General features: G+C 39.2%; 1 pseudogene across 2 annotated transcripts in view; it reads right to left on the bottom strand.

Moving 5' to 3' along the window:
- The window catches only part of LOC113184408 (cAMP-regulated phosphoprotein 19 pseudogene), a 44610-nt pseudogene that overhangs the window by 21039 nt on the left and 2939 nt on the right, over nucleotides 1-20632 (bottom strand). The window contains exon 2 of one of the 2 annotated variants that reach the window (XR_013343444.1): nucleotides 7648-8796. The exons of the other annotated variant lie outside the window; for it this stretch is intronic. The product of XR_013343444.1 is annotated as a cAMP-regulated phosphoprotein 19 pseudogene, transcript variant X1 (transcript). Of the gene's footprint in view, nucleotides 1-7647; nucleotides 8797-20632 lie in introns of those variants that run through there. 2 annotated transcript variants of the gene reach the window in all.

The raw sequence follows: 20632 nt of genomic DNA, 5'->3' as shown, positions 1-20632 counted from the left end.
AGAGATTAGTCTTGAGCAAGACCGTGCTTGGCTCTTTGTCTTCCTATCTCCTGTTTCAGATCCTCTCTCACAGGCTTTTTCAGGAGGCCACACATTTTATGAACTTACATGGCTTAGACATGGTTTGAGTGTGTCCCCCAGAGGTTCATGTATTGGGAGCTTGGTCCTCCACGTGGCAATGTGAAGAGGGGGTGACCCTAGAGAGAGGTCACAGGACCAGCCCCTTCCCAGATAAGAAGCTCTGGCTTCTTTTCTCTCCTTGTGGTCTCTCCTCTCACGTGCACTTTTGCACTGTGATGACATCCACAATGAGACCTTCACCAGAGCAGAGCAGAAATCAGCAGCATGCCCTGGAACCTCCAGAACTGTGACCCAAATAAACCTTTTGTAAGTAAAGAATTCAGCCTCAGGTATTTTGTTATGGTAACAGAAAATAAACTAACACAAAACCCCAATATCTGTGTTAGGCTCCGCTTCTAGGAACGTGACTTGTTCACATTCTACATCATTAAATCTGAGATCATACCAACTATAAATTTACTATTTTATGTATCATCAAGTTACATAATATAATTAATTATGAGACAGGCCTTTAGCATTCCAAATTTAATTATTTCAAAGAGGCATATTTGACTTTTTCCTTTAGCATTCCATATTTATATATATATATATATATATATATAGAGAGAGAGAGAGAGAGAGAGAGAGAGAGAGAGAGAGAGATGATCTTGCTACACTGCATACTTTCCACCTGTTACACATAGTCAAATAAGCTTTGTTTAAACTATCTTTTATGCATAGTAATTTAGAAATCTGAGAATTATATAAACATTTCTTATTTATGGGTAAGTTTCATCATATATTCAGTCAGAGAAGGTAGTAGTAGGGGAAATAATAATGCCTTATAAATAAATAGCTGCCTATCAAGGTCTTTCAGGAAAATTATTCCTTTCCATAGAGTGTCAATCAGCCTTGGAGTATTTTCAGATTTATTGAAATGGAATGAGATCCAGGGAGCAATAATGGTGACCATCAACCTTTGGGGGAGTACCATTGCTTTCAGGATGAAGTCTATAATCTTAACAAGACTCCGAGCCATGTGTGATCTTACCCCCAGCTAGCTCTCTACCATCATCTTATAACCCTCTAACCTACACACACACACACACACACACACCAGACTGGCTTTTTTCCATTTTGAAAACACTCCAAGTTCTTTCCCACCACTGGGCCTTCTTAACATACCACTTACTCTTTCTAGGGTGTTCTTCCCTGCCCACCCATTTCACTTTAACTCAAAAGACTCTTCTTTCAGAAAGACTTCCTTGACTTTCCAGATTGTAAAAGGACCCTTACAACAGGCTTCCTGCCTTTTATTGCACAGTTGCAAATTGACATCTATTCCCGCAATTATTTGATTATTCCCTGATTAATCTATGCACTTCATGGGGATAGTTCCAAATTCTGTCTCACTCACCACTGTACTTTTGTATATGCCAATGTCTGGTATACAGTAGGCACTCAATGAATACTGATTGACTAGGTAAATCAGACTGTGATAACCAGCCACATCCATACTGAGAGGCAGTATGAGACAATGATTAACGGAGTTTCAAGACTGAAACCACAAGTTCAGGATTAAATCGTGGCCCTGCCATTTCTAGCTGTGGGATTTGAGGTAAGTTAATTCACATTATCGTGCATCAGCTTCCCAGAGATAATCTGCAATCTCATTGAATCTAAAATGCTCTTTATGGTAAAACACATCATCTGTCCTAAAAGAAAAACAAACCTATCAAACTAGAATACAATGCTTGCTTGGAATTTTTCTGCCGCAGTCTGGCTGGGCACAAATCACGAGCCACTGAAGCAGGAACAAACTTTATTTCTGAACTCCACCAGCACACTCCACACACGCTCCTGGGAACTCCCCCGAACGCCATGCAGCTCCTCCAGGAACCAACAACCAGAAAATCCCTCCTCAGGCACTTCCCCAACCAATGGGAACTCTCCGGGAATCCCCACAAGTGGAATTCAACGGGAACTCCACCAGAACTCAAAAGTCATCATCTTAATGGCTCGCTAGCGTCACCTCTCAACCACTACTTCTGGCAAAAATGCCATGCGTCATCCCGACTCGGCCGTGGCCCTCAACACTTTTCCAAACAAAACTACCCTCTTTCCATCAATAGGGTTAGTGAACTACCATTCTTTAAAGTGCTCCATGATGCTACCTCTCCTGACTCCCTGCCCCATCTAGGAGACTTTCTTCCATGACATGGACACCCTGTTCTGTAAGATGATTTTACCAGTAGGTGTCAACAGAAGGATTCAGACAAGAATCAGGATAATATGGTAATCAAGAAATAAGCCAAACACATGCAGTATCAGCAATGTTCATAATTTAATTGAAATGTAAAGATAGGAACAGGGGCTAGGAATGTGACTAAGTGGTAGAGTGATTGCCTAGCATGTATGAGGCCCTGATTTCAATCCCCAGCACCACAAACATGAACATACACACACACACACACACACACACTCGCATATGTATGCACACACCCCGTGAACAGCTATGATCAGATGCAACATTGGCAGGCAACAACCCCATTAACACCATGCCCCATTGACAGCAATAATAAGAGGCCATGGTTTGTAAGACACATCTCAATTTCAGAGAATCAAAGATATAAAAATAGGCACATCAGCAAATTTGTAGAATTTAGTAGATCTTCGTTTGTTGTGAGAATTAAGTACGTGGGCACATATGAAATCTTGGACACACAATAATAAATCTTCATGATCACCCAGCAGATATGACCATCTCTACAAAGCAGTCTTTGGCCACAGTGCCCTCTCCTTGGATGCCTCTGGAAAGACCAAGCCAAATGATGTCTCCCCAAAGACAGCTGAATCTTCCCTCCCTCTCTTCCTTCCTTCCTTTTTTTTCTTTTATGGTACTAGAGATTGAACCCAGGGGTACTCTGCTACTGAGCTACACCCCCACAGCTTTGTATTTTTCATTTGGAGACAGAGTCTCACTAAGTTGCCCAGGCTGCCCTTGAACTTGATATCCTCCTGTCTCAGTCTCCCCAGTTGCTGGGCATGTGCATTTGTTTATTCTACATAGTGATGATAATAATCAGGAGCCTGGAGAATTCAGGCTTTTCCAATGGAGCAGTGGTGGGTTTACAACTCCCCTCTAGAATAGCAACCTCTTGAAGACAGTATTCTGTCTGCTTATCCACTATCACATCCCCAGTACTCAGCACTTAGTAGGTACTCAATACATGAATTTGAATGAGAGAGTTCATAATACCATAAACATTTATTAGCATTAATGATGGTAGGGTGAGAGAATTCACACTGTGGAGGACATGACTCACAGCTGAGTCAACTGTAAATAAGGCTCTGGTCCCCTATTATCCCCCTTTTCCATGGCAGTCTTGAAAATATCCCAGTTTTACGGGGCCATTTTAATGGAAATGAACTTAAGAAGTTAAAATTATATAAGTAATTATACTGGGTGTCAATTACAATTACTTTTTGATCCAGGACTGCTCATGGATCACCTGGCAACCGTGAAAGAAAAACAGTAGCAGGTGTTTGGGCTTGGTTCACACTTGCTAACTAATTAGATGGACATTTTTCCCTTTGGAAATCCTAAGCAGTTTTTATTTAGCTCAAAAAAAAAAAAAGGCAGTTGGAACCCAGAGACTTTCAGACACCTTTGTTAAACTTTCTTGCTTCTGGACTAGAAAACATTCTATCATTGAGATGCTTTTGTATATTTCTAATCTTATTTGTTAGGAGTTGATTTTATAGTTTGTCTCAGTCTTCTGAAGATCAAGTTCTACCAAGTAGACAAGACAGAAGTGGACAGACTCAAGTTAGACTGTCACAGTTTGAATCATGGCTCTGTTGTTTACCAGCTGTGTGATCTTGAGTGCATTACTTAACTTTTCTGTGGTTCAGTTTTGAAATCTGTAAAATGAGCGTAATAATGATATTCACACCACTATATTGCAATGTGGATTAAGCAAATGAGCAATGCCTCTATACACAATAAGTGCTCCATAAGTTTTAAACAAAATGCACCTTAGTTCTCAATAAGTTTTTTTTCTAATAATTGATTATTTGATAGCTTAGACACATGATAGAAGTTACTATAAGCAGGTGTACGTGAGGCTTGTATTTGCATATGCTTAGAGAATACCTCCTACATCTTTAGATTTGGTTTTGCTCAAGGATTGTTGGTAGAGAATACTGGCTAAGATTTCTGGTACCATGCAACAGAAACTTCTGCTGGCATACTGTATAAGTCCATTTCCACCGCTATAACAAAACACCTGATTAGCTGGGTACATAACAAAACACCTGATTAGCTGGGTACTTCATAGAGAAGGGTTTATTTCACTCATAGTTTTTTTTTGGGTCCAAGCACATGACACTGACATATGTTTGACTCTAGTGAGGGTCCCATTTTATGACTATGTCATGGCAGATGAAATCATGGTGGGGGGTTGTGCAAGAGGGGAATAATCACACAAGATATCAGTCTTTCTCTTCTACATCCATTCCTCTTGTGGAGCTACTGGGGGTCCACCACCAGGAATCACTTAGTCCCTTCCAAGTGTAATTCCCCTAACATCCCAACCACCTTGTACTAGGCTCCATCTCTTCAAGGTTCCATCACTTGCTGACCTCACCACACTGAGAGCCAAACTTCAAAACCTGAAACTTCAGAAGACACACTCTAAACCTCTACCTCAGCTAAGTACTCAGCTAAGCTACCTTCAGCAGAGCCAATGGGGGACCCTAGAATCAAACCTCAGAAAGGACAGGAACCAGGTATTTCTGGGAATCTGACTCTAAGGATTTTCCTTCTTGCATCACTCCCTAGAGATCTGAATTCTTGGGAGAGTTTGAGAGGCCTGAAGCCACATGCCCACCTTTGGTGCTCAGTGGTGGGGAGCACACGTGTGTCTGGATGGCTGGTCCTGACAAGATGGTGGAGAATGGTGGAGGCCAGGGTGATACAAAGGAAAGGCAGATGCTAGTACCAAAAACGTAGGAATGGCTGTGAGGCCGGCCAAAGCACAGCTGTCTGCCACATGAAGATGGAGGAGGGGGAGGGCAGGGTTCTCAAAATCCTGTTTATATTTGCACTGTAGGCCTTTCCAGAAATTTAAATATGTCTCTCTCCTCAGAGGGTACTCTCTCCCTGAGAGGCTGCCTCATTCTCTGGTCATTCAGGCAAAAAGAGCAAGAATCTGGCAATAATTATAAACCGCTTCTTTTCCCTGACTTAATGAAGCAGATCTCCTGTTGTTTGTGTTGCATTAATTTAAATACTAATCTTTGTCTCACCATTTCATAATAACAATTTCCAATTCAATCAAAACAACATTAGGCTACACTTTCAGCGTTTAATAAATGATAAGTTTTGAAGCTGCCTCATACATTCACGAATCCTTTTTTCTGTGGAGCTGTCTTTGGCTATAAGCACCGGAGCACCCAACTTGAAGCTGTGTGAGCCAAATCAAAACATGTCAGTGCACAGAGCTGATGTCCAGATGTAGGACAGGCTTCAGGGAATTCAATGGTTCCAGCTCCATTCTCAGTAAATACTCAGATGCTTTCTGCCCTTATTTTCTCTCTTTGTTCTTCGTCTCAAACTGGAAACAAGACGACAAGGATTTCCTGGATTCACCAGGACATAAAACAACATGTGATAGGAAAACGAGATCTTTTCTTTATGCAGGTTATCAGTAATGAGGTAACTTTCCCTAGACCCTTTTAACAGACTCATAGCTCATTGGCCCAGTTTAGATCATGTTTACAATTCTGAAATAACCTTGGCCAGAGTGATGCCACCTGCCAGCTGGCTTAGGTTTGGATTCTTAAACCAGCCACCGGAAAAGAGAATTATATTAACCATGCCTGGCCCCCAACTCACAGGATACTGAATAATAACAAAGAGGAGGAATGCGGCATTGGTATCCCTCTGCCCTCATATCTAAACCTCCCTGCTGTTTCCCCCTCCATCTTTGAAAAATTTAAGACACAGGAGAGGACAGAGGCCACTTCCCACTAACAGCCCTGTGAGCTCTCTGACCGCCCTCACAGTTGGAGCAGGGGCTTGTAGCAGCTGCTCCTCTGAGGTCACCTATCTGTCTCAGTCAAGTTCATTTCAGAACCCATGAACCAAAAAGCCAGGGACCACCTGGGAAATTCATTTGAGTGGCAGATGATGGCTAGTTTCCAAGGACAGGGGTGGCAATGGCAATGGGACATCCAGAACAGAACTGTCAGATTTAATGTGAAAATACAGGCAGCCCGGTGAAATTAGAATTTCAGATAAACAACAAATCATTTTCTGTGTAATTTTTTTTTGAGTATAAGTATGCCCCAGATATTGCATGGGACATATTGGCACTGAAAAGCTTCATTTGTTTGAAATTCCAGTATAACTAAGTATTGCATTTGACAGACCAAATCCAATGGTATCCAGTGTCCAGTGGCAGCAGAACTGAGTGGCCAAGTCAGGAAAGTTATCATCAGACTGGGCTTAGGACTTGTTTTTCATGCTGCTACCAACCTCCCTTTCTTCTGCCTGGTTTCCAAGCCTCGTTTTGCATTAGTACCAGAAATCCCGTAAGACTACACCATACATGTTATAAGCTTGCAACTATGGACCCTGGTTATACATACCTCAGCATCCCCTACTAAAACTTGAACCTGTCCTCTAGCATTGAAATCATTATAAACTATTAAATAGGAAAAAGAACATTTTTCTTTTAAAGCAGAAATAGTATAGTTCTATCTTCTACTAAAGTCTGGGCCTTAAAAAGAATAGAGTTCTTTGCAGGTTTCTGCTTTGTCAGTGGTTGAAGGAAGTTTATACAATACTTCCTGCTCCAACTGAGCTAAGTGTAAAATGAAAACAATTCTAGAAAGTTAGATAGCTTTAAGGTTAAGGGTTACAAAGCTCCAGCCTTGGGGGGAAAAAAAAAACTCTCTCCCTTACTTCTTTTGGCCAATCCTGACTAATAAAACTAAATTCTTCTCATACACAATGACATTACTACTATTAAGAATATAAACAGGGCCAGGGTTATAGTTCAGAGGTAGAGCAGTTGCCTAGCACAGGTGAGGCACTGGATTTGATCCTCAGCATCACATAAAAATAAATAAATAAAATTAAGGTTTGTGTCCATCTACAATTTAAAAAAATTTTTTTTAAAGAATATGAGCACATTGAAAACCTACATTGTAAAAAGCTTTATTAATATTTTTGGCTTCTAAATTATATTGAATTCTTATTAACTCTCTTACTTCCCCAGAATACTCTATTTCTACAGTTTGAATTTCCTTTGAATCAAGGGTTGATGCTAATATACCAGTTATCATTGGTGATATGATAGAGCAACTTAATGAAGCTGAGGGCCACAGGCTGGAAACACTGGCCTTCTGTCTTGTGTGTGTGTGTGTGTGTGTGTGTGTGTGTGTGTGTGTGCAAAACTACTGTATTTACAAAAATGGCACAAAAGTGAATTCAACAGTTGATGCACTTGCATACTTCATTCACATTTGTATTTAACACTACAAAACTAAAAAAGAATACTAGCTTCAATGGCAGCTGTTAAGCACTGAAGTCATATAAGTTACACCAAATAAAATTCTATTGTTAAAGCTGAAACAGGTTTAAGGCCATTCAAGTTCAAGCACAGTTATACAAATCTTTCAAAGCCCCTCCTATTTTCACTTGAATTTGTGATCTTTCTTCAAACTTGTGGCTTAAACTTCTGTTTGATAAAACCCAGAAGGAAAATCCAGAAGAAATCAATACAGAGGTTACATTAAATAAGAGTAACATAAACAGCTATAATTAAGATCAGTGAGGAAGGCAAAACATTAAAATTGTAAAATTTGCTTATTACTTGTTGGAACCTATATTAGGAGTTAGGTGACATATACAAATATTTTCAGGTAGATTACTTACATGGCTCCAACATGTCCTTTTCATCAGTGCACTGTTAAAACTAATCAAAACCTCTACACATGTATATTCCCTAACAACAGCAGCACACACTATCACTACCTGCAAAGCTGTCAGTCTCATTTAAATGACTTAGTGAATGAAAGGAATAAAAAGTGGGTAAGTAACATATGAGGAGAAATAATGGGAATTAGAAAATTCATGCAGGTCAGCTCTTTTAATCAGCCAGCCAGCTTGCTAGCAACAAGGGATGGTTTCCATTGAGGAAGGTCCTGTGGAGTGGGAATATGGTCACCAGTGACCTCTGTCATATCCCGGGCTGCAGTAGGAAGTTGCTTGTTCTTCATCTTTGCTTTTGCCATGTTGTAATCCCCAGAATCAAAATATTTTTGCCCTTTCTGCAATCGTTTCCTTAAAAAATCGGAACCTCCAGGCTTTTGTCCCAGATGAGAATACCTTGCTTTTAATTTTGCTTCTTCAGCTTTCTCTGGACTAGTCACTTTATCTTCCATTTCCTTCTGCTGCTCCATCGAGGCCGCCTCCGGACAGAGCGTTCCCTCTGCCCAGCCCCCTTCTGTCTTCTCTAGGTCACGAAGGAAGCGTGTTGGGTCTAGATCTTGAACTTTGCTCTTCAGCATGGCTGCCAGGACTGGTGGGTCTCTTGGGCTCCCAGCTGATCCAATGCTGATAAAGATTGGTTGCTGAGGCGCTTATAAAGTGGACACAGCTGCTCCAGACTTTTCCAACTTCATCCCCCATATCTGGAGCTGCTAGCCTGGCTCTGGAAGAAAAATCTGAAGATTCTCTTAACAATCGTGAATTGCAAATATGAACAGGCTACTAAACTACAGGCATGTGGGGCATGTTTTTCCCCACCCAGCATCTGTCCTTCTTTTCCCACTCAGCCTGATTTCTTCCTATAGGCGTGTTTCTCCCACACTATGTGAAAGCTTAGCAGGACAGTAAAACCAAAGCCACCATTCTTCCAGAGAAGCTGAAGATGCCCCTGTGGGCTCCTACAGAATCCTGGGTTCTGGAGAATTGCCTCCCGCCTACCCCAGTAGTGGAGCAGTGACCAAGGTATGGTGCCACATGTAGCCATGGCAACCTAGTGACTCACCCAGAACCAATGGGATACAATAAGACTTAGGCACGGACTATCTCTGCTCTTTGTCATTGGATGTGAAGTGACTAAATGACTACCACAACCAAGAAGCCCGTTTGAAAATAAGGCAAATCGGAGAATGTAGACCAAAAGACCAAAAAAGAAAGAAGGGTCCTGGTGACACTGCTTGACCTCCTTCATCAAGACATGACTGAAGCCAGCCCTCCCTCTGAAATTTCCTCTTCTAGGTCAATTTGATTGCTGTCACAGGGAACACAGCTCTAACTGACACTATGGGTTCTCCCCATGTGCCCAATGAGACCATCCAGAATCAAAAGTGGTCTCAGGCGAGAGGCAAGGAGTTCACTTTTGGAGCAGTATTAGGGTCTAATTCTGACAAGTCATCCCACGTGGGTGCCTCTGTCTCCTTCCCTGGCTCAGGAACATCCCCACCTGCCCTAGAGACTCATATGGTCACAGTGCAAATAGCAGAGCAATTCACTTTTTGCTACATATTTAAGCCTTGGATAGTCAAACCACATTTTTCATTGAAGAGCTCATGGCTTTTTTTCAGGGAGAAATGATTAGAAGGTAAAACTCAAATTTGTTTGTATTCGATGAATAAACGTTCAAAAGTATAACTTAACAAAATCTAACCCTGAACTCAAGATTGAATCCTACTGCACTGTAGGTTTGTTTATTTTTCTTGGGAGGGACTGGTATTTGGCTATATGTTTCAACTATCAGATTTCTCCTGAAAAAGCTAATGATTTCCTGAGAAAATGACTCAGTGTGACATTATTTTTTGTGACAACAATAAATTTCCTGTAAACTGAAAAAGTAATAAACTTCCCATAAGTTGTAAAAGTGCTATTGAAAGGGAGAAAAAAAAAAACTTAATGTTTCCACACTTCTTTAGGAACTATAGTAACAAAGAAACTGGTACTATAAAATATGACATTTTATCATTAGGCGAATTACTTAGTAGTTTCTGGAATCATCAAGAAATAAAACAGAAAGGAACCTGATGTAAGTAGAGATGAAACCCCTATTCCTTAGTCCTTGTATTTCTACAAGAAAATTTTGGCTCCCAAGAAAGTACGATTATAGCTGCACATATAATCTTGTTCTCAGTCCAGTGTCTTGAAGAAAAATCGGATACTTGGATCTCTGTGGTCTGACCCATGAGTCTTCTTCCGAATTGATTACAAGCTCTTGAAGAAGATGGGGGTGTGGTGAGTTACCTCTACTATGGCCCCCCAAATCAGACAGTGCTTGAGAGAGGAACTGAGAAAAATGTGATACGCCTGGAGAGAGAGCAGGTTCCAGGTGGAAAGCAGCATGAGATGAGGTCATGCAACAGGTAAGGACCAGATCACCTGTGGTCTTGTGACGGGTCTTCGTCAGTATTTGAGTTTTTATTCAGAGACCAATGGAAAAACAAATCACTCTGGGGTTTCAAGTAAACTAGTGATAAGCTCAAGCTTACATCCTGGTTGTCTGCAGAATGGGTTAAAGAAATGCAGGCAGAGGCAGAAAGATGGATTAAAAGGGTGTGGCTGTGATCTAGATCCGAGATGAAGTAGTCAGAACTGGGGTGGTGACAGTGAAAGTAGAAATTAAGAAATGTGGATTAGTTGAAAACATTTTGTCATATGGGATGGGCACAAAACATGATGTATTCTATCTGGCAGATACTACTGGTTATGTCCCACCACAATCCATTCTTCTCTATCATACACAGAATCCATGCATTTTACCTGGGCACATGGCTACCTGGAACAAAGGTTATACTTCCTAGCCCCTCTTCTAGCTAGATCCAGCCTTATAACTAAATTCTAATCCATGATGGGGGTATAATATGTACAACTTCTGGGACACAGCTCTAGTTCCTTTTCTCCTCCCATCCTGATGCTCAGCACAAGGAATTTATGACAAAACTGTCTCTTGAACCATGAAAATAAGGACTGGGGCACAGGGCTTGCAAAGGCTAGTCACAGAGAGTCCTCCAATCCCTCCCTATAAGTACACCAATTTGCAATATAAGTTTGATATTTCTTCCTCCAAGGGTGGAGTTTTTTCCTACATCCCTAGAAATCTCACTGGTCTTTACTTTCTTGGGCCAGTAGATTCAGCAGAAGGGATGCTGTGGGACTTTTCGAACCTAAACCTCAAGAAGCCTGGAAGTTTCCACCCTCACCATCTCCCAACACTGTCTAGATACTACCACATAAAGAGACCTCGTCTGACCTATTGGCAGATGAAGGGTTGTGCCCAGGAGACCCATGTACTCCAGCCAACCACCTGCATGAACCACACCAAACACAACATTAGATTCTTTAATATTTAAATTAAATTTCCTGGTTTTATTATTTAAAAGTTTTATCAGACCTGAAGTTTAGATGAATTAATATAAAAAATTCTTAAACTTGAAGTTAAACATTTTTTTTTGGGGGGGGGAGTTCTGGGGATTGAACTCAGGGCATTCTACCACTGAGCCACAACCCCAGCCCATTTTTTGTATTTTATTTTGAGACAGAGTCTCACTGAGTTGCTTTGTACCTCACTTTTGCTGAGACTGACCTTGAACTCTTGATCCTCCTCCCTCAGCCTCTCAAGCTGCTGGGATTACAGGCATGTGCCACCACACCTGGCTGAAGTTAAACTTTTTTTTTAATCAAAGAAAACAGTTTGCAAATCAAGATGGAAAATTGCCCAATTAGTCCTCCCCTTCTTTTATTCATACTTTAAATACTTCAATGCATTTATGTTTCTTATCTATTATTTGATTATAGTTCATTTTGACCAGCATAGAAGTGAAGCTATGATGGAAAACAAAATTGGTAGTTTAAACTCAATTAATCCAAATAATATTAGATTTCATAATTATTTTAGCTGAAATACTTTGATTCCACTACAAGTTCTTCCTTTTTGGCCATTTATAGTTTTGTTTGTTTTCTTATCTTTTTGCAGTGCTGAGCCTCACATTTGCAAGGCAAGAACTCTACCATTGAACTACACCCCTAGTCGAAGTTATATAAATATACTGTTCAGTGTTTTTTTTTCCCATTTTTATCTGAAAAGTGCCTTTCCAGACCACCATTTGTGAATTCTCAGAAATAAATTTGTTAACTCAATAATAACAATAACCATTTTTAACAACAATTTTACGTGAATCAGTTTCCCCAAGGTATTTTTTAACAGCAAAATGAAGACAACCTCACGTCTGAGGAGTGTTAGGCACCATACATTTTTAAATCATGTTGTCTCTTCAATTCCTCTTTGCTAATGAATTTTAGATGAATTAATATAAAAAAATCAAGACTTAATCAAGGACTGACCCTGTTCCCCTAGGAGGAGTGTTATCAGGGACTCTAGGCTTCACCTACTTGTGCCAACTTAACAGTGATAAACAGAAGCTAAAGGCCATAACAGCATAAAAATCCAATAACAATGAGTTACATTTTGGCCTGTGTCACCTTGACTGTATCCTCAGAGCTGCCATGGTCAGAAACAAGCATTTAATTACTTCTTTATAGTCAAGGGATTTCTAAATTGTTCCAGGACTCGAGATCCTGGAGAGCCATATAATACAATTGAACTTGTACTTCTTTTATGTCTTAAAAATCCAATCACATAAAACTCTCCTGAGATCTATCTCTTTCCCTAAAAGCTAAACCTGTTCACAAGAATAATTGTGCATAGCTGGGTTGTTGAGGGCCATGGAATGATTTGGCACACCAATGTCTTTATAATTAAGGGCCAGATGAATAAAAAAATACATACTTTATGGCTAGTGGATAGAGTTAAGCAAGTTGTCTTCCCTGCAAGAGCCAGGTTGATTCTTGGCTGAAGACCAGTTGTCAATGGTACAGGGCAAGGACATTCCTCCTGTGTCTACCCATGCTCTTAGGAGGGAGAAGTTTCCCAAATGTGATGGCAGGAACTGGACTCACTTCTATTGGAAATAGTGTCTTTCTTTTCCATTTCTCTTTTTAAGTTTTACAAAGAATAATTATATGCATTGAAATAATTGGTGAAAGCTGAATGGATATCCTTATTCCCTACCGCCCCACACACACACACTTTTTTTTTTTAACAGTTCAGTTGTTTTCAGTATATTCCAAAGTTATACAATCCTCACAATTATCAAATTTCAGAATATTTTCAAGACCTAAAAAAGGAAGAAAAAAGATGTTTTAAAAAAAAAAAAAAAAAAAAAAAAAAAAAAAACTCCTACAGACCCATTAGTAGTCATTGCCCATTCTTACTCCCCTTAGTTCCTGGAAAAAACCAAGGTACTTATTGACAGTATGGATTTGCCTATTTTGTACATTACATGTAAATGGAATAATATACTATGTGGCCTTTTCTGTCTAGTCCGTTCACTTAGCATAATGTTTTCCAAGTTCATCCATGTTGTGGCATATATCAGAACTGTATTATCGTGAGATCTATGATATTTTATTATGGCCAAATTATTTTCCATTGTATGAGTATCCTACTTTTGTTATCCCTTCCTTGGTGAATGGACATTTGGGTTATTTCTACATTTTGACTATTGAGAATGATGCTACTCTAAATATTCATGCAAGTTTTTGTGTGCTCACGTGTTTTCGTCTTGCGTATATACCTGGAAATATGATTGCTAGCTCATATGGTGACTGGGTTTGACTATTGAGGAACTATCAAACTGCTCTCCACAGCAATTTTGACCATTTTTCATTCCCATCAGCAATGTCTAAGGGTTAGAATTTCCCCACATCCTGCCCAACACTTGTCTGCCTTATTTTATTATAGCCATCTTAGTAAAGTAGTATCTCTTTCTGGTTTTGTGATGCACTTCCACGTGGCTACTGGTGTTGGCCATATTTTCATGTGCTTATTGGCCACTGGCAAACCTTCTTTAGAAAAATGTCTTTTCTTTTTTATTATATTTATTTTTTATTTTTTTAGTTTTTCGGCGGACACAACATCTTTGTTTGTATGTGGTGCTGTGGATTGAACCTGGGCCGCACGCATGCCAGGCGAGCGCACTACCGCTTGAGCCACATCCCCAGCCCGGAAAAATGTCTTTTCAAATCCTTTGTTTATTTTATTTAAATGGCTTGTCTTTTATGTTGATATTTCTTTATATATTCTAAAGGCAAGTCCTTTATCAGACATACAACTTACAAATATTTTCTCCTATTCTGTGGGTTATTTTTTTTTTTCATTTCCTTGATGATGCTCTTTGAGGCACAAAATGTTTTAATTTTGAAGAAAGCCAACACATCTATTTCTTGTATGTTTCATAATCTTTAGGCATCATGTCTAAGAAATCTTCACCTAACCTGAGGTCACAAAAATTGATACTTAATGTTTCCTCCTAGAGTTTTATAGTCTAGATCTTTGATAAATTGAGTTAATTTTTTGTAAATGGTGTGAGATAGGGACCAACTTTATCCTTTTGCATGTGCCCCAGGACCATTAAACTCCATTTAATGGTAGTTTCATTGTATAAATCATGTACTTCTTTTATTGAATGTATACCCTAGAAATTCTTTGTGAATTTTATATATGGAGATTATATCCCGCATCCTTGCTGAAACTATTAGTTTTAATAGTATTTGTCCCTCAAGATTTTCTCTATCCAGAATCATGTCATCTACAAAGAGAAAGTTTTCTTCCCTTCCAATCTGGATGTCTTTTACTCGTTTTTTCTTGACTAATTGCTCTCATGAGATTCTGCAGTATAATGTTGACTTGAAGTGGTGAGAGCAGATATCTTTGTAATTTGCCTGATCTGAGGTTGTGCATATTCTTACCCTACATTTCTGAGCTTTGTGCAGTCTTGAAGCATTACTGTGGATGGCTTGGATCTTCCTGGGTGGTCCTTTGTAATGAATCCATCAGATCTGTTTCCTTATAGTTTTCCCTCTGTGCTTACTATAGTTTGGATCTTAAATGTCCCCTAAAGGTCCATGTGTTGATGACTTGGTCCCCAGCCCATGGTGGTGTAGGGAGCTGGTGGAACCTTTAGAAAGTGGGGCCTAGTTCAAAGGAAGTTGGGTTATCATGATGTGGACTTGAAGGGGGGTATTAGGACCCCGGCCCCTTTCTCTCTCTCTCTCCTCCCTTCTTTTGCACACATGAGCATGCGTTCATGCACTTCCTGGCTGCCAGAAGGGGAGCAGCTTTGCTCCACCGTGCACTCTTCATCATGATGTTCTGCCTTGCCCAAAACTGACCATGGACTGAAACTTCTGAAACCACAAGCCAAAATAAACCTTTCCTCCTCATATGTTTATCTCAGGCATTTTGCCACAGTGACAAATCAGACTGATATGGTAGTTGTCCAAGTCTCTGAATTTAGGATGAGGTTAGAAAGGCACCCAGTTAGATTGTCTTGTTTAGCAGCTACATCCTATTTGAAAGCTACAATAACTATAAAAGATGTGCCTACTTTTATACCCACTCTTGCTCTAGACATTCTTTCAACTTGCAAGGCAGAAATCAGAGCACAATCTAAATGTTTCAATTTATTCATCTTTATTGCCTTGTAAATGTATTTTTGTGTCCTTAAGGATGGCTCTTGTCCCTAGGAAGGATTCTTCAGAGACTACATATTTTTACTATTTAAATCAACTTTATTGGAGGTATAGTTGTACCCATAATAAATAAAATATACCCACTTTAGTGCATTTTTCCTTGATTGTGGAAATGTAATGAGCTATATACCACAAAAATGTTTCCCTATTCCTCTTTCTACATAGGTCCTCCCACCCAAGTACCTTGGACTCTGTCACTATAGACCTACCTATTCTAGAATCTCATATGAATGGATTCTTACAATCTTTACTTCTTCCGCTCAGCCATGTATTTATAGTCATTCATGTTATTGTGTATGTTGTTGAAAAGTACTCTATTGAATTCACATACCACATTTATCATTTCATCTGTTGAAGGACATTTGGGTTATTAATAGTGTGAGGCTATTATGAATAAAGCTGCTGTGAGAATTCTTATGTAATTCTTGGTGTGAATACATATTTTTAAATTATTTGGGGTAAATACCTAGAAGTAAAATTACTGAGTCATATGGTAATGTTTGTCTAAGTTTATTTTAATTTTTTTTTACTAAACTGTTTTCAAAGTGATTGTACAATTTTACATTCCAATCAGTAATATATGAATAATCTCTAGTGAATCTACAATCTGACCAACATTTGGTGGTTTGGTTTTTGTTTTTGCTAAACTTTATCAGTTTAGGGGGTATACAGTAGTAGTTCATGTATGTATGTATGTATGTATTTATATGTGGTGCTGAGGATTGAACCCAGTGCCTCACATTGCTAGGCAAGTGCACTACCACCGAGCTACAACCCCAGCACTCACTGTGGTTTTAATTTGAATTGCTCAAATGATTTATGATATTGAGCATCTCTCAGTTCATTTGATTATGGGTCATTCATACATCTTCGAGAAATGTGTTCAAATCTATTGTCTTGTTTTTACTGGTTGTCTGTCATACTATTGAGTTGTAAGAGTTTTCTATACATTCTGGATTATAGTCTTTTTTTAGATATCTGTTTCAGCATATTTTCTTCCAATGTGTGACTTTCCTTTTCAGTATTTTTAAACTTTCTTTTTCAAAAGAAGAAGTTTTAGTTTTAATAATTATTTTATTGATTTAATTTTACTTAGATGACAGTTAATTTCTCATTGTGACATATATCCCTTCTCAGCTCTGCAAGACTGGTTTTGTCTCCTGTTTTTGTTTTGTTTTTAACACACACACACACACACACACACACACACACACACACACAGAGTGAAATGGCTAGATAAGCTAATTAACATATGCAACAGCTCATTAATTTTTTTAATGTTTTTAAAAAATTAATGATACAATACCTATATTTTATTTCTTTATTTATTTATGTGGTGTGGGATTGAACCCAGAGTCTCACAAATGCTAGGCAAGAGTTCTGCCCCTGAGCTACAGCCCCTAATTTCTTTATTTTATTTATTTTTTGGTCCCGGGGATTGAACATAGTGGCATTCTACTCCTAAACTAGATCTCCCAACTCCCCTGTCTTTTTTTTTTCCAATTTTTTATTTTGAGTCAGAGTCTTACTAAGTTGCTGAGGGCAGTCTGGTACTTTTGGTTCTCCTGTCTCAGCCTCACAAGTCAATGAGATTACAGGCATACAACATCATGCTTGACATATCCTTAACATTTTTTTTTGAGGTGAGGTAAAGTTATTAATTTTTTTTCCTTTCATAATTGGTGATTTGTGTCTTCCTTAAAAATAAATAAATTGTCTACTCCAAGATTGTAATAGAAGTTGCACAGTAAATTTTAATTAATTTTGTTGCATACTGTGTGATGACTAACAGTCAAGTTACACTTTTTTTTCAAACTAATAATAATAATAATTGTAATCCCAGCAACTCAGAAGGCTGAGACAGGAGGATCACAAGTTCAAATCCAGCCTCAGCAACTTAGTGAGGCCCTAAGCAACTCAGTAAGACCCTGTCTCTAATAAAATATATATAAAAAAAAAGGGCTGGGACAATTCACAATAGCTCAACTGTGGAATCAACCTACATGCTCTTCAGTTGATGAATGGATAAAGAAAATGTGGTATATATAAACAATGGAATACTATTCAGCATTAAAAGAGAATAAAATCATGGCATTTGCAAGTAAGTGGATGGAGTTAGAGAATATAATGCTAAGTGAAGTAAGACAATCCAAAAAAAAAAAACAAAAACAAATACTAAATGTTTTCTCTGATATAAGGAGGCTGATTCATAGTGGGGTTGGTGAGGAGCATGGGAGGATTAGACAAACTCCAGAGCAAAGGGGAAGTTGGGGAAGGGAGGGGGGAATAGGGGTAGAAAAGATGGTGGAATGAGATGGACTTCATTACCCTAAGCACATGTATAAAGACATGAGTAGTGTGGCTCTACTTTGCATACAACCAGAGACATGAAAAAATGTGCTCTATATGTATAATATGAATTGTAATGCATTCTGCTGTCATATATAACAAATTACAATGATGATGATGATGATAATAATAATAATAATAAAGAGGCTGGGGATATGGCTCGGTGGATAACCACCCATTTTCAATTCTTGGTCCAAAATAATAAGATGAAATAATAACAACAACAACAATAATGAAGTTTTCCCCTGAAGTTCATGAAATTGTTTTTTATCTTTTTTTTTCACATCTTCATACATGTATTTTGTATAGTGATGACCGTCTCCTTCCACCATCCTTGCTACTCCCCTTCTCCCTCCCTTTCCCTCTGTTTTTTATCTTTTAATGTTTTGTTTTTATTTTTTGTGATACTAGGGACTGAACCCAGCAACACTCTACCACTGAGCTACATCCCCAGTCCTTTTTATTTAGTTTTTATTTTGACAGGGTCTCACTAATTTACCAAGGCTGGTCTTGAACTAGTCATCCTCCTGCCTAAGCCTCCTGAGTCTCTGGGATTACAGGGTTATGTCACCATGGATGGCCTCTGTGGGATTTTTGAAGGAGTCTGGAAGCAGCAATGGAAAGCATTTTCCAGACTTTCTGGCCGTGGTATACAGGGCGGGGGGGCGGGGGGTGGGTTGCAGGTCATACTGTGACATACACTGAGATAAGCTTAAAGTAAAAAAAAAAAAAAAAAAAAAAAAAAAATCTGAGAATACAATGGTGCTTACCAAACCCAGAGGGTTCTAAGGTGCACAGTGGAATACAACAAGCAGTAGTGTGTAGATCAATTATTCACAGGGGTTATTATATTATCTGAAACTTGATTAAAATACTTAGCATTATGTGCATATATAAATATATCACAGTGAATTCCACCTTTATGTATATGCATAAAGCACCAATCAAAAATAAATAAATAAATGAGCAAAAGGGAGATCAGTAGAGGAGAACTGGGGGACAGAGAAGGAAAGGGAAAGAGGAGGCACCAGGGACCAATTAGAGTAAATCAAATTCCACACATGTATGATTTTGTCAAAATGAACCCAACTATTATGTATAACTATAATGTTCTAATAAAAATAAATAAAATAGCATTGAGAGGCTGGATGTAGTTCAGTGATAGAGCACTTGGCTAGCATGCACAGGCTCTGGGTTCCATTCTCAGCACCCCAAAAGGAAAGGAAAGGAAAAACATACTCTGCATGGAAAGTGTGATATATATTTATGTGTCAACTACTTTTTAAAATCCAAACAATTTATATTTAGACTACTGTAATCTATGGTGGTCAGAAACTAGCATAAAGGATGTTAGGTGTTTTTTAACTGGTGAAATGAAGGGAATTCGAGATTTGTGAATGAGCTGGAAGATCGTCCTGATTCTTCTTTTTCTCCATGAATAGAGCAGAATTGGCAAAACCAGGTGTGGTGGTGGTGCATGCCTGTAATCCCAGTAGCTGGGGAGGCTGAAACCAAAGGATTGCAAGTTCAAAACCAGCCTCAGCAAGTCATCAAGGACCCATGCAATTTAAGGAGATCCTGTCTCAAAAGTAAAAAATAAAAAGGTGGGGGATGAAGCTCAGAGGTTAAACACTCCTGATTTTAATCCCTGGTACCAACAACAACAAAAAATATCAGTGAGCTCTTGGTATGATGAAATGACCTCTTTGAACTTCATTTTCTTCCCTGCAAATTGGGGAACATAGTATCTATCTCCTAATGGGACCTTGAGTAGAAGGAGACACACCTGGCTCTGGCTCTGGACGGACATAAGGATTTTCCCACAAGTATTTATTAGTTGCTTTTCCTTCTACCATTTTATCATAATACTCTGAACTTATTTCATGTCTCTTATTTTATGTTCTCATCTCAACTCTTTTAAACATGGTTCCAAAATCTACTTCAAAACACTGTGATCTCCCCAGGTCTGTCTGGGTGTGCTCCACGACTCTCTAGTATCATCCATCAATTCCAGGTACGTCAAATTAAGTGGTCAAAGAAATCTGAGACCTGAGCTGGTCATGATGGCACATGCCCGTAATCCCAGGAGTTTGGGAGGCTGAGACAGAAGGATCTCGAGTTCAAGCCAATCTCAGCAACAGCGAGGGGTTAAGCAATTCAGTGAGACCCAATTCTAATAAAATACAAAATTGGGCTGGGGATGTGGCTCAATGGTTGAGTGCCCCTGAGTTCAATCCCTGGTACCCACCCCCCACCCCCCCCAAAAAAAAGAAATCTGAGATCTGAGAAAAGCTTGCTTCAGAAGCCCTGTGGTTGTGTTCCCTTCAAACTAGGCTGAGTCCCCAAACAAAGATAGCCAATCTAGTTTTCCTGTCTCTCACGGAGCCTCAGACTGAGCTGACTCAGAAACCTGAAGCAAGCTCATCACCCATCCTCATCCTCCTCCTCCTTCTTTTTGGTACTGGGGATTAAATTCAGGGACATTTGACCACTGAGCCATGTCCCAGCCCTATTTTTTTTTAATATCTTTATTTTGTTTACTTATTTTTATGTGGTGCTGAGGACAGAACCCAGTGCCTCACATGT

Source organism: Urocitellus parryii, chromosome 4 (genome assembly GCF_045843805.1).
Source record: "Urocitellus parryii isolate mUroPar1 chromosome 4, mUroPar1.hap1, whole genome shotgun sequence".
NCBI lineage: Eukaryota > Metazoa > Chordata > Mammalia > Rodentia > Sciuridae > Urocitellus > Urocitellus parryii.
Note: the sequence above shows the minus strand (reverse complement) of the source record. Positions and strands in the feature narration are given on the sequence as shown.